At 41.6% G+C, this 12250-nt stretch overlaps 1 protein-coding gene across 1 annotated transcript in view; it reads right to left on the bottom strand.

The window, feature by feature from the left end:
* The window catches only part of ESR1 (estrogen receptor 1), a 276074-nt gene that overhangs the window by 10890 nt on the left and 252934 nt on the right, over nucleotides 1-12250 (bottom strand). The window lies entirely within an intron of this gene.

Here is a 12250-nt window from a genome sequence, read left to right as displayed (position 1 = left end):
CTAGGCTAGTCAAAGGAATATGCATGTTTTATTGGACTGGTGTTGGTTCCTGGCAATTCTTTTTTTTTTTTTTTCCCCCTGCATTCAAGCTTAATTGCTTTTTCCTTAAGCACAGTTTTATTTTATTTTTAAATTAATTTTTATTAGCGTATAGTTGCTTTACAATGTTGTGTTAGTTTCTGCTGTACAGCAAAGTGAAACAGATATACATACATCCCTTCTCTTTTGGATTTCCTTCCCAGTTTCAGTCACCACAGAGCACTGAGCAGAGTTCCCTGTGCTATATAATAGGTTTTCATTTGGAGTTCCTGGCAATTCTAAGAGATTTATCTCCAGAGTTTGTGATTACCAAGCATGGCTGTCCCTTGGTCTCTTCTGTGGGGTTTTCCAAGATGTGACTGTTCAGGTTCCAGCCAAATCTGCTGACCGAAAGCTGGAGTTGGAGCTCTTGTATCTGTGCTTCTTAAAAGCTCCCCACTGATGAGTCTGATGCCTAGCTGGCATTAAGAATCACACAATTGCCATGATTTGCTCTTTTACGGCCACTATGTAAGCTCTTAGAAACATGGACTATATCTTCAGTGAAAAGTGTCTTATCCCAGTGCTGAAACCACTTTGAGAATTTCCTTTCCAACTTCCTCGTCATGTTGTGCTCCCCTATGCTTCTTTCCCCTTTCTGGCTGGCTTGATTAGAACAGAGATAACTCAGGATGACCATGGAAGTCACCCAATTAATACTGCAGAGTCCTTGCACAACCACACAGAAGAAGGCTCTGGCACTATCCGATACAAGCACCCAGCGATATTAAGTAAACAAGAAACAAACCTTCATCGGTTTGCACCATTATACATTTTGGAGCCTATTTGTTATAGTTGTTCTACTCTAAGGCAAGATGAGAAGTATTTTATGACTTACTGACTGTATCAATGAATAAACTGTATAAATCAGACAAAGTCAAAGTGATGCTTGGTACACCTCCTTTTGTTGCCATTTTCTGCATTCCTAAGGCCTTAGGTTGCATGAAAGTGAAAGTGTTAGTCATTCAGTCAGGTCTGACTCTTTGTGATCCCATGGACTCTAGCCCACCAGACTCCTTTGTCCATGGAATTCTCCAGGCAAGAATACTGGAGTGGGTTGCCATTTCCTTCTCCAGTGGGTCTTCCCGAACCAGGGATCGAACCTGGGTCTCCCACATTGCAGGCAGATTCTTTACTGACTGAGCCACCAGGGAGGTCCTTAGGTTGCATATAACTTAGGTTATCAATCATTTCCCTTCCCAAATGCCAATATCACCACATTTTGTCACAGAAAGCAAAGAATCACCTAGATCCACCTGATCCTAGAACCATCTCATCATCTCCTGTCATGCTAACCATTCCTTCTGAATACTAACATAATTCATAGCAATCAATAAGTTCAAAGAATCAAGAGGGAAGCCCAGGATGCCAGAATGTTTAGTTAGTCATTATTCAAAGATGCCGCTGCCAACATTATTAAGGTTTCAGAGACTGCACTGTACCATGCAGGAACTGACTTCTCATTTCATGAACTGAACAAAAAGAGTATTGCCTTGAGCAACAGTTGTCCATAGGCAGGAAACGTCCATCCTTCTAGCAGTGTGTGATTATTTACTAAAAGGTGAAGAACTTTTCATAACTCCCAGTCCCTGAGCAAATGTTTACTATTACTCTAGTCTTTGCAAGATCACACACTCCTCCAGTCATCTTCTACGTGGTCTCATAGTGAGAGGGATCACAGCGAAGATAAGGATTCTTGTCACAGCACAACAGGGACCACAGCGGCCCTTTCATTTTGGCATCACTGTAATACCCATGAGTACTCCCGTGGCACAGATGACTAAGAACTCATCCACGAATGATTCAGTGACATTTATCAATTTAGCATAATTTTTAGTGAAATCTAATAGAGCCTCTACTTAGTATATCAATGCCTTCAAGCTGACTCAAAGGACAAACCTCTAAATGATTTTAGGTGGTGACACTGATGATTTAATTGATGTGAAAAGAAATCTCAAAAGTGTACTTAAAAAAATTTTTTTTAGGACTTTCTTGGTAGTCCAGTGGTTAAGAATTAGGGAACCATTGCAGGGAACATGGGTCCAATCCCTGATCCGGGAAGATCCTGCATGCCTCAGGGCAACTAAACCTGTGTGTGCACCACAACAGTTGAGCCTATGCTCCAGAGCCCATGAGTCACAACTACTGAGTCAGTGTGCCCTAAGTACTAAAGCCCTTGCCTAGAGCCTGTGCCCCTATGCACACCAACAAAGACCTAGCACAGCCAAAATAAATCAAATGTTAAAAGAAAAAAAAATAATTTTAGTGGTATCCATGTGTCTCCCTCCTATACATAAAATCACTGTCTTTACTTTTCATAATAAATAGTCCCCTATCCAATTAAAATCAATAAATTTAAAATAAATAAATAGTCCCCTAGCCTTATACCTTTTAGGATAAAGTCATTATGAATCTATATTGCTGACTCATGGATCAGACCCCTGTCTCCTGCATTTCAGGCAGATTCTTTAGCACCTGAGTCATCAGGGAAGCCCTATATTGCTTAGCAGCCTCCATTTTGTTAGTTATGTCTGTAATATATGAAGAAACAGCCAGGCTTCTGATTTTCCTATTCCTCAGTCAATTACCACCTTTCTGAGATCAAGAAGAAGACAGTCTGAAGAGATAACTTGATGGAAAATGGGTGGCCTGTCTAATACAATGGAGTTTGTTCACTGGTTCCATGTGGAACTCCTAGTCCTTTCCCCCCAGAAAACATAGGTTAAAGCAGTCTGGATGGATTTGTTTCCCTGCATCTCACCTTTTCTCACTTGCCATTTCAAAGACAATGGAGCAATAGCGCAGAGCTGGAAGCGACTGTTTACACACATGGGGGCAGATTTATTTTCCAGAAATGATCACAACAATATCTCCCAACCAACACGGGTTTCCAGAGTGTGATCTTGGCACTCCTGTCATGGAGATGTGTGAGTTATGCCCCTCCCTGGAGGCTGGGTGGACCCGTGACTTGCTTGCAATCAATAGAATGGGATAGATGACATTGCCTGGCTTCCAAGGTACAATATGCTTGTCATCTAAGGCATACAGCTTCTGCCTGTCAACTGGGACATTTGCTTCTGGAGCCCTCACTGCCTTCCTTGTAAGAGGCACAGTGCAACAGGCCACGAAGAAGCCAAGGCCACAGATAAGCATCATAGTTGACTGTTGGCTGACGCACCAGCCAACAGCCAGCATCAGTAGGCAGCATGTGAGCAAAGACCTTTAAGATGTCTCTAGCGAATGACTATCAAATTACTGTTAGTGCATGACCCTCACTGAGGCCCCAGACATGATGAAGAGGAACAGTCCGTGCCCTCTGTGCTCTATCCAAATCCATGATTAGGAGAATCCACACCCTTTTTTCTCTTTTCTTAGCCATTAAGTGTTGAGGTGATTTATTACACTGCAGCAGGGCACAGAGCACACCTAGGTGTCTGCACAAGACAGGCAAAGTAGAGACTAGACTCCTGATCTGGTACATCATGAGATGAGACAGCATTTGAGTACTTCCTACTCCACATGAGGAATCCTCCCAACTCCCGATGCCTCAGCCCTTGCCCTGAATCTCCACTCTGGTTGGTATAATGGTCAGGGCTTGAGCTCATCCTGTCAGACCCTATACACAGTTAACAAATTTCATAGGAGGTATTTACCCCTAACAACTGCCCAGCTGATGATCAAAATAAATGGATCTTCCCCTAACTGGCAACCTCATATATCGGCACCCTCCTTTCTTATCAGAGGAATTCCCAGGTGATGCTAGCGGTAAAGAATCCACCTACCAATGCAGGAGACATAAGAGATGTGGGTTCGATCCCTGGGTTGGGGAGATCCTCTGGAGGAGGGCATGGCAAGAGAATAGGACACTCAAATTCTCAGCTGCAGCATCCTTATCAGGTGCTGGTTGTAGTAAATAGATCTTGTAGAGATTTGCCTAAAGGAGAGTTTTTACATTGAACAACTAGTCTATTATATTTTTATCAAAAGCTGGTAGACCTTATAATGAAATGTGTTCTCTTTGCTTTGGCCTAGCGAAAGAAGCTGAGAGCCAAATTTGTGGCCCACTCCTAGGAACTGTACAGATGGACTGCTGTGTGCTAATCTGACTCCTGAATTTATTATTTTCTTCACATTATTTTCCCTTTTTTCAGATTGTGTCGATTACTGCCTTCCTCATTTTGCATCTGGAGAAGGTGATGGCACCCCACTCCAGTACTCTTGCCTGGAAAATCCCATGGACAGAGGAGCCTGGTAGGCTGCAGTCTATGGGGTCGCGAAGAGTCAGACATGACTGAGCGACTTCCCTCTCTTCATTTTGCATCACATGAAATTCAGTAGTCCATTTCAAATCCTATGTGGAACAAAGGCAATACATAAACAAAATAAAGAACACGCCGCCCTCCTCTGTCAAAGCAATAAACAGGGTTAGCGTGAATACAAATGTTTATAAAACATCATTAAACATTCATCTGACTTAACCGCAAAGCCACAAAAAATGATATATGATCTAAGAATATACAGCTGGTTGAATGCACATGTTCTTGTCATTCTGAATTGAACAGCACTGTTTAAAAATCCTGTGATGATCTACACTGGTCACTGTGAAGTGACACCTTCTTGTGCGACTGTAAAGGCCACCCCTTCTGGTTTGGGTTTGCATGTTTATCTTCAGAGCCACAGAGATGCAGATATATTCTCTCCCCTTTTCTTAGACAGAGAGTGAAAACGGTGAAATGGCTGACACTTCTCACTGATTATTTTGAAAAAGATAATTACTGTCCAAAATTACTATTTCAGAAAGATAAGTGGACATGTAGATGATACCTATTCTTCAGATATATCAGTTCCATCATTTCAAGAGAGCTCTGCATTAGATGAAAATTGTGTTGAAAAAGTGTCCTGTGACTGTGACAGGTCTGTCTCATTTCTCCTTAACAGAGCCTTGTGAAAGGATGTATTACATTGTAAAAAAGGAGACACAGAATTCTAGAATTGTGGATTTAATTTAAGTTTCGTGGTTTTTCACACCATTTGGAGGAACAAAATCCTTTTAAAAGAGTGAACTTCCTGTGAAACCCTCACATATAAACTGAATGAAGTCAAATCTCTCTGATTAAAGCAGAAGAAATGGGGAAGGGGAGACTAGAGGTTGGTCCCTCAGCCTCTCCCTCTCTGATTCATGCCCCCATCCTCTGGTGACTGGAGGCTCCTTCTGACACACAAGGCTCGAGCAGAAGGTTTAAAAACCACGGATCTCAGGACCAAGAGAAGACAAGCCATAGACTGGGAGAAAATATTTGCAAAAGACACATCTATTAGAGGACTCTTAGCAAAATAAACAAGAACTTGAAACTCAAGAAGGAGAAAATCAATGACCCAATTAAAAAATGGGCAAAAGACCTGAACAGAGACCTCACCAAAGAAGAGATAGAAGATAGGCCAATAAAAAGATCCTTCGCATCATATGTCAATTGTTGTTGCTGTTTTTCAGTCGCTCAGTCATGTCCGACACTTTGCGACCCCATGGACTGCAGCACGCCAGTCTTCCCTGTCCTTCACTATCTCCAGGACTTTGCTCAAACTCATGTCCATTGAGTCGGTGATGCCATCCAACCATCTCATGCTCTGTTGCCTCCCTTCTCTTCTTGCCCTCCATCTTTCCCAGCATTGGGGTCTTTTCCGATGAGTCAGCTCTTTGCATCAGGTAGAGAATTGATGAGAACAATAGTGAGATGCACCCACACGCCTATTAGAAGGACCAAAATCTAAATGCCGACAACAGCAAATGCTGGCGAGGATGCAGAGTGGCAGAAACTCTCACTCGTTGCTGGAAGAGATGAACAATGGTGTAGCCACTTTGCAAGACAATTGGCAAATTTTTACTAAACATACTCTTTGTATATAAGCCAGCAATCATGCTCCTTCATAGTTACCAAAATGAGTTGAACATTTGTGTCTGCACAAAACCTGCACGTGGACATTTATGGCACCATTACTCTAATTGCCAAAGCTTGGAGGCAAGATGTCCTGTAGTAGGTAAGTGGATTTGAAAGTGAAGTCGCTCAGTCGTGTCCAACTCTTTGCGACCCCATGGACTGTAGCCTACCAGGCTCCTCCCTCCATGGGATTCTCCAGGCAAGAATACTGGAGTGGGTTGCCATTTCCTTCTTCAGGGAATCTTTCTGACTCAGGGATCGAACCCAGGTCTCCCGCATTCCAGGCAGACGCTTTAACCTCTGAGCCACCAGGGAAGGTAAGTGGATAAACTGTGGTAAATCCAGACAGTGGAAGATTATTCAGGGCTATAAAGAAATGAGCTATCAAGGCATCAAAAGACATAGAAGAATCTTAAATTCACATTACTACAAATAAGAAGGGTAATCTGAAAAGACTACTTAATGTATGATTCCAACTACATGACATTCTGCAAAAGATGAAACTAAGAAGACAGTAAAAAATATCAGTGGTTTATACGGGTTATGGAAATGGGTGGGATGAATAGAGCACAGAGGACTTTTAGGGCAGAATGTCCTCAATGTCTTAAATATCATACAATATGAAGACTATTCCATACAATACTGTACTGAAGGATACATGTCATTGTACATTTTTCAAAACCCACAGAATGCAGAACACCAAGCATGTGCATGTGAAAGTGACCCTTAAATTAAACTACAAGCTTCAGGTGATAAAGGTGTGTAAACATAAGTTTATCAATTCGAACAAATCACTGATACATCTCTGGTAGGGGATTTTGATAGTGAAGGCAGCTGGGGGTTGGGTGGAGATGGGGCTACATGGGGAATCTCTGTACCCTTCCTTCGGCTTTGCTCTGAACCGAAAACTGCTCTAAAACATAAATTTTACAAAGAAATATTTTTATTAATTTTTAATTAATTTTAAAAATTGAAATATAGTTGATTTATAATGTTATGCCAATCTCTGCTGCACAGCAAAGCGACTCAGGTAAACACATATAGACATTCTTTAAATAAAGAAATATTTTTATTAATTTTTAATTAATTATTAAAATTGAAGTATAGTCATATAGACATTCTTTAAATAAATATTTTTTTCTTTTCTTTCATTATTTTTTTCTTGGTCCGCACTGCACAGCATGTGGGATCTTAGTTCCCTGTTCAGGGATGGAACCCATGACCTTTGTGTTGGAAGCAGGAAGTCTTAACCACTGGACGACCAAAAAAAAAATTATTTTTAATGTAAAAAGGCCCCCTACTGATCCACTCATTATTTTATTTGCTGGGAAACAGAGGCTCAGAGAGATTAAGGAGCTGGGGCTAGTGGATGCTGTTGCTGAGAGGGTTTTCAGATAGAACATAAGGCTGGACTTGCCAGAGGTCACCCTGTGGATATAAATGGCAAAGTTGGAACTAACATTCCAATACCCCTCATTCCTGGCCAGTGGTCAAAGGCTACACAAAGAATTTTCTAACTTCCAGTTTGTGAGAAACTGGAAATGACTGCCAACAATAGTCTCGCCTCCAGAGATATTTGAGAAAACTAACAATTTCCCTGGGATGATTTAGGAGCACTCCAGAATTTCCTAACATTAGGTGCAAGATGGCGGAGCAGAGGTACTAATGGACTGAGGCCTCTGCCTCTTAATTAAGAATGTTTATTAAGATGTTAACAACGCTCACCTTTCTGTGGTAAAACTGATTACTTAGGAGATTATTTTTCTTGGTGGCTTTTCTGTATTTTCCAAGTTCCCTGCCTTGGGCATGCATGCCTTTCATAATCTGGTGAAAGAAAATGCTTTTGCAAATACAAAATCAAAGTGTCTTTCACTTCCATTATTTCACAAGCTTTGGTAATGCCTGGACTGATGAGAGGGAAACCCAAGCTGAAGAACGGATATTCCGAGGACTAAGGAGCTTGCTGTAGAGATATTCCTTGTTACTATGTTCATAATATTTCTATCATCTGTAAGGCTGTTCACGTTTCTGAAACTTCTAAGTTTGCCATTTTGGCAGAAAATGGAACTAACTAATTTGTTACTAAAGCTTCTGAGAAAAAATTTCTTAGTTGGAAATACTTCCAACATGTCATGAGTAACCTGAGTTACTTATCTATATACAAAAAAAGATCAGCCTCAAAAGACTGGTAACCCATCTTCCTCCAGGATTGGCAAGCTGAATTGCAAAGGAAGCAGACCATTAAGGTATTACTAGAAGGAGCTGAGTGCCTGGCTTTCACTGAGTGTGAAGGTTATATTCTCTCACTCAAAGAGTAAAATCTGCTCTACCAAAAGTAAGTAAGAGCAGATGCTTCACCGTCTAGATGAAGATGAATTTTGCATTCTGGATTGAATTTATCAGTACTGTTGCTGCCGATTTTAAAGACTAAACAAATTGTTGCTGCCAGTGCCCCCTCCTGTCAGTCATGCTTAGCTCCTTTGTCCAACAGCCCATTGTCTGACTGCTTCCAGTTGTAAGAACTGGAGACTAGATTGCACTTAGTCCTTAGGATCCATGAGATCAGACAGGGCATTCTTGGAACCAGCAGTTTCTTGATCACTAAAGAAGGGCACAGCTAAAGGGGCTTTCCTGGTGGCTCAGATGGTAAAGAAACTGCCTGCAATGTGGGAGACCTGGGTTTGATCCCTGGGTTGGGAAGATCTCCTGGAGGAGGGCATGGAAACCCACTCTGTATTCTTACTTGGAGAATCTCCATAGACAGAGGAGCCTGGCAGGCTATAGTCCATGGAGTTGCAAAGAGTCGGACACAACTGAGCAACTAAGTACAGAGAAGCCATGGGGTCACATGATAAGCTATTCGTCCAAGCTGGTTATTGACAAGGAAAGTTCATGTCAATCACACAAACCCAGAACCCAGAGCACATGAAATCTTTGGGAGAGCCAGGTTCTCCTTCCAGAGATGCGATTTTAAAGGGAGGTTAAACTTACAGCCAGTCAACCTCTTGGCTTTCTGTTTGTAAATATCCCTCAATAAAAACAGTGGCAAAGGGATCAAAGATAGAAGGTAAGAAACTCAGTGCCAGCCCTCTGTGCATCCTGATTGCCTGGAATAAGAGCAGTTCACCAGCAGTGTCTGTGCAAGTCATAAAATTGAAAAATGACATAACAAACAACTACATACATAATAGATCATAAAATATGACAACATTCTCTGAAACAATAAATTGCTTCAAAAAGAGTGAGCTTGGGGTGTTTCCAATATGACGTTTATAATATGCTCTGTGTAGAAACTCCTGCCTGGGGGTCTTCACAGCTGAGGGCTGTAGCTTGCGGGGAGAAAGCTGTCTACTGTCTTTGCTGTTCCAGGAGATACCCCACTTCTGTCTTCTGCATACAAGATAAGGTTACATTTATATAAATGTGTAATTTAATAAAGCTTTCGGGGCAGTAGGCAATACGTATGAAAAGATTTAATGAACCTTATACTCTTTTACTAATGCCAAAGAAGCTGAATGGTTCTATGAAGATCTACAAGACCTTCCAGAACTAATACCGAAAAAGATGTCTTTTTCATCATAGAGGACTGGAGTGCGAAAGTAGGAAGTCAAGAGGTACCTGGAATAACAGGGAAGTTTGGCCTTGGAGTACAAAATGAAGCAGGGAAGGCTAACAGAGTTTTGCCAAGAGAACACACTGGTTATAGCGAACACCCTCTTCCAACAACACAAGAGAAGACTCTACACATGGACATCACCAGATGGTCAATACCAGAATCAGATTGATCATATTCTTTGTAGCCAATGATGGAGAAGCTCTATACAGTTAGCAAAAACAAGATCAGGAGCTGACTGTGGCTCAGATCATGAACTCCTTATGGTCAAATTCCGACTTGAAGAAAGCAGGGAAAACCACTAGACCATTCAGGTATGACCTAAATAAAATTCCTTCTAATTATACAGTGGAAGTGATAAATAGATTCAAGGGATTAGATCTGATAGACAGAGTGCCTGAAGAACTATGGACAGAGGTTTATAACATTATACAGGAGACAGGGATCAAGACCACCCCCCAAGAAAAAGAAAGGCAAAAAGGCAAAAGGATTGTCTGAGGCCTTACAAATAGCCAAGAAAAGAAGAGAAGCTAATGGCAAAGGTAAAAAGGAAAGATATACCTACCCATCTGAATGCAGAGTTCCAAAGAATAGCAAGCAGAAATAAGAAAGCCTTCCTCAGCAATCAATGCAAAGAAATAGAGGAAAACAATAGAATGGGAAAGACTAGAAATCTCATCAAGAAAATTAGAGATACCAAGGGAACATGTCATGCAAAGATGGGCTCAATAAAGGACAGAAATGGTATGGACCTAACAGAAGTAGATGATATTAAGAAGAGGTGGCAAGAATACACAGAAGAACTATACAAAAAAGATCTTCATGACCCAGATAACCATGATGGTGTGATCATTCACCTAAAGTCAGACATCTTGGAATGTAATGTCAAGTGGGCCTTAGGAAGCATCACTACTCAGAAAGCTAGCAGAGGTGATGGAATTCCAGCTGAGCTATTTCAAATCCTAAACGATGATGCTGTAAAAGTGCTACACTCAATATGCCAGCAAATTTGGAAAACTCAGCAGTGGCCACAGGACTGAAAAAGGTCAATTTTCATTCCAATCCCAAAGAAAGGCAATGCCAAAGAATGTTCAAACTACCACACAGTTGCACTCATCTCACACGGCAGCAAAGTAATGCTCAAAATTCTCCAACCCAGGCTTCAACAAGTATGTGAACCATGAACTTCCAGATGTTCAAGCTGGATTTAGATAAGGCAGAGGAAACAGAGATCAAATTGTCAACATCTGTTGGATCACAGAAAAAGCAAGAAAGGTCTAGAAAAATATCTATTTCTGCTTTATTGACTATGCCAAAGCCTTTGACTGTATGGATCACAACAAACTGTGGAAAATTCTTAGAGATGGGAATATCAGACCATGTTACCTGCCTCTTGAGAAATCTTTATACAGGTTAAGAAGCAACAGTTAGAACCAGACATCATACAACAGACTAGTTCCAAATAGGGAAAGGAGTACGTCAAGGCTGTATATTGTCACCCTGCTTATTTAACTCATATGCAGAGTACATCATGTGAAATGCCAGGTTGGATGAAGCACAAGCTAGAATCAAGATTGCTGGGAGAAATATCAGTAACTTCAGATATGCAGATGACACCACCCTTATATCAGAAAGTAAAGAAGAACTAAAGAGCCTCTTGATGAGAGTGAAAAAGCTGGCTTAAACTCAACATTCAAAAAACTAAGATCATGTTATCTGGTCCCATCACTTCATGGCAAATATATGAGGAAACAGTGGAAACAGTGATAGACTTTATTTTCTTGGGCTGCAAAATCACTGCAGATGGTAACCACAGCCATGAAACTAAATGAAGCTTGCTCCTTGGAAGAAAAGCTATGACCAACTTAGACAGCATATTAAAAAGCAAAGACATTACCTTGCCAACAAAGGTCCATCTTGTCAAAACTAGGGTTTCTCCAGTAGTCATGTATGGATGTCTGAAAGTTGGACCATAAAGGAAGCTGAGCACTGTAGAATGATGCTTTTGAACTGTGGTGTTGCAGAAGACTCTTGAGAGTTCCTTGGACTACAAGGAGATCCAACCAGTCAATCCTGAAGAAAATCAGTCCTGAATATTCATTGGAAGGACTGATGCTGAAGCTGAAGTTCCTACAGTTTGGCCACGGGGTGTGAAGAACTGACTCAATGGAAAAGACCCTGATACTGGGAAAGACTGAAGGCAGAAAGATGAGGGGACAAGAAAGAAAGAGATGGCTGGATGGTATCACTGAGTCGATGGACATGAGTTTGAGCAAGCTCTGGGAGCTGGTGATGGGCAGGGAAGCCTGGTGTGCTGCAGTCCACTGGCTTGCAAAGAGTCGGACATGCCTCAGTGGCTGAACTGAACTAAAAGGATCTTCCTCACCCACGGATTGATCTTTCATTTCCTGCATTGGCAGGAAGCTTCTTTACCGCTTACCTACCAGCGAAACGCAAGCTAGTAAATGTGTGGTGCTAAGTCACTTCAGTTGTTTCCGACTCTGTGCCTCTGTGCGACCCTAAGGATTATAGCCTGCCAGGCTCCTCTGTCCATGAGATTCTCCAGGCAAAAATACTGGAATGAGTTGCCATGCCCTCCTCCAAAGGATCTTCCCAACCCAGG

This window comes from Oryx dammah, unplaced genomic scaffold (genome assembly GCF_014754425.2).
Source record: "Oryx dammah isolate SB20612 unplaced genomic scaffold, SCBI_Odam_1.1 HiC_scaffold_4, whole genome shotgun sequence".
Taxonomy (NCBI): domain Eukaryota; kingdom Metazoa; phylum Chordata; class Mammalia; order Artiodactyla; family Bovidae; genus Oryx; species Oryx dammah.
The sequence above is the reverse complement of the archived record's forward strand: the minus strand, read 5'-3'. Positions and strand labels throughout refer to the sequence as shown.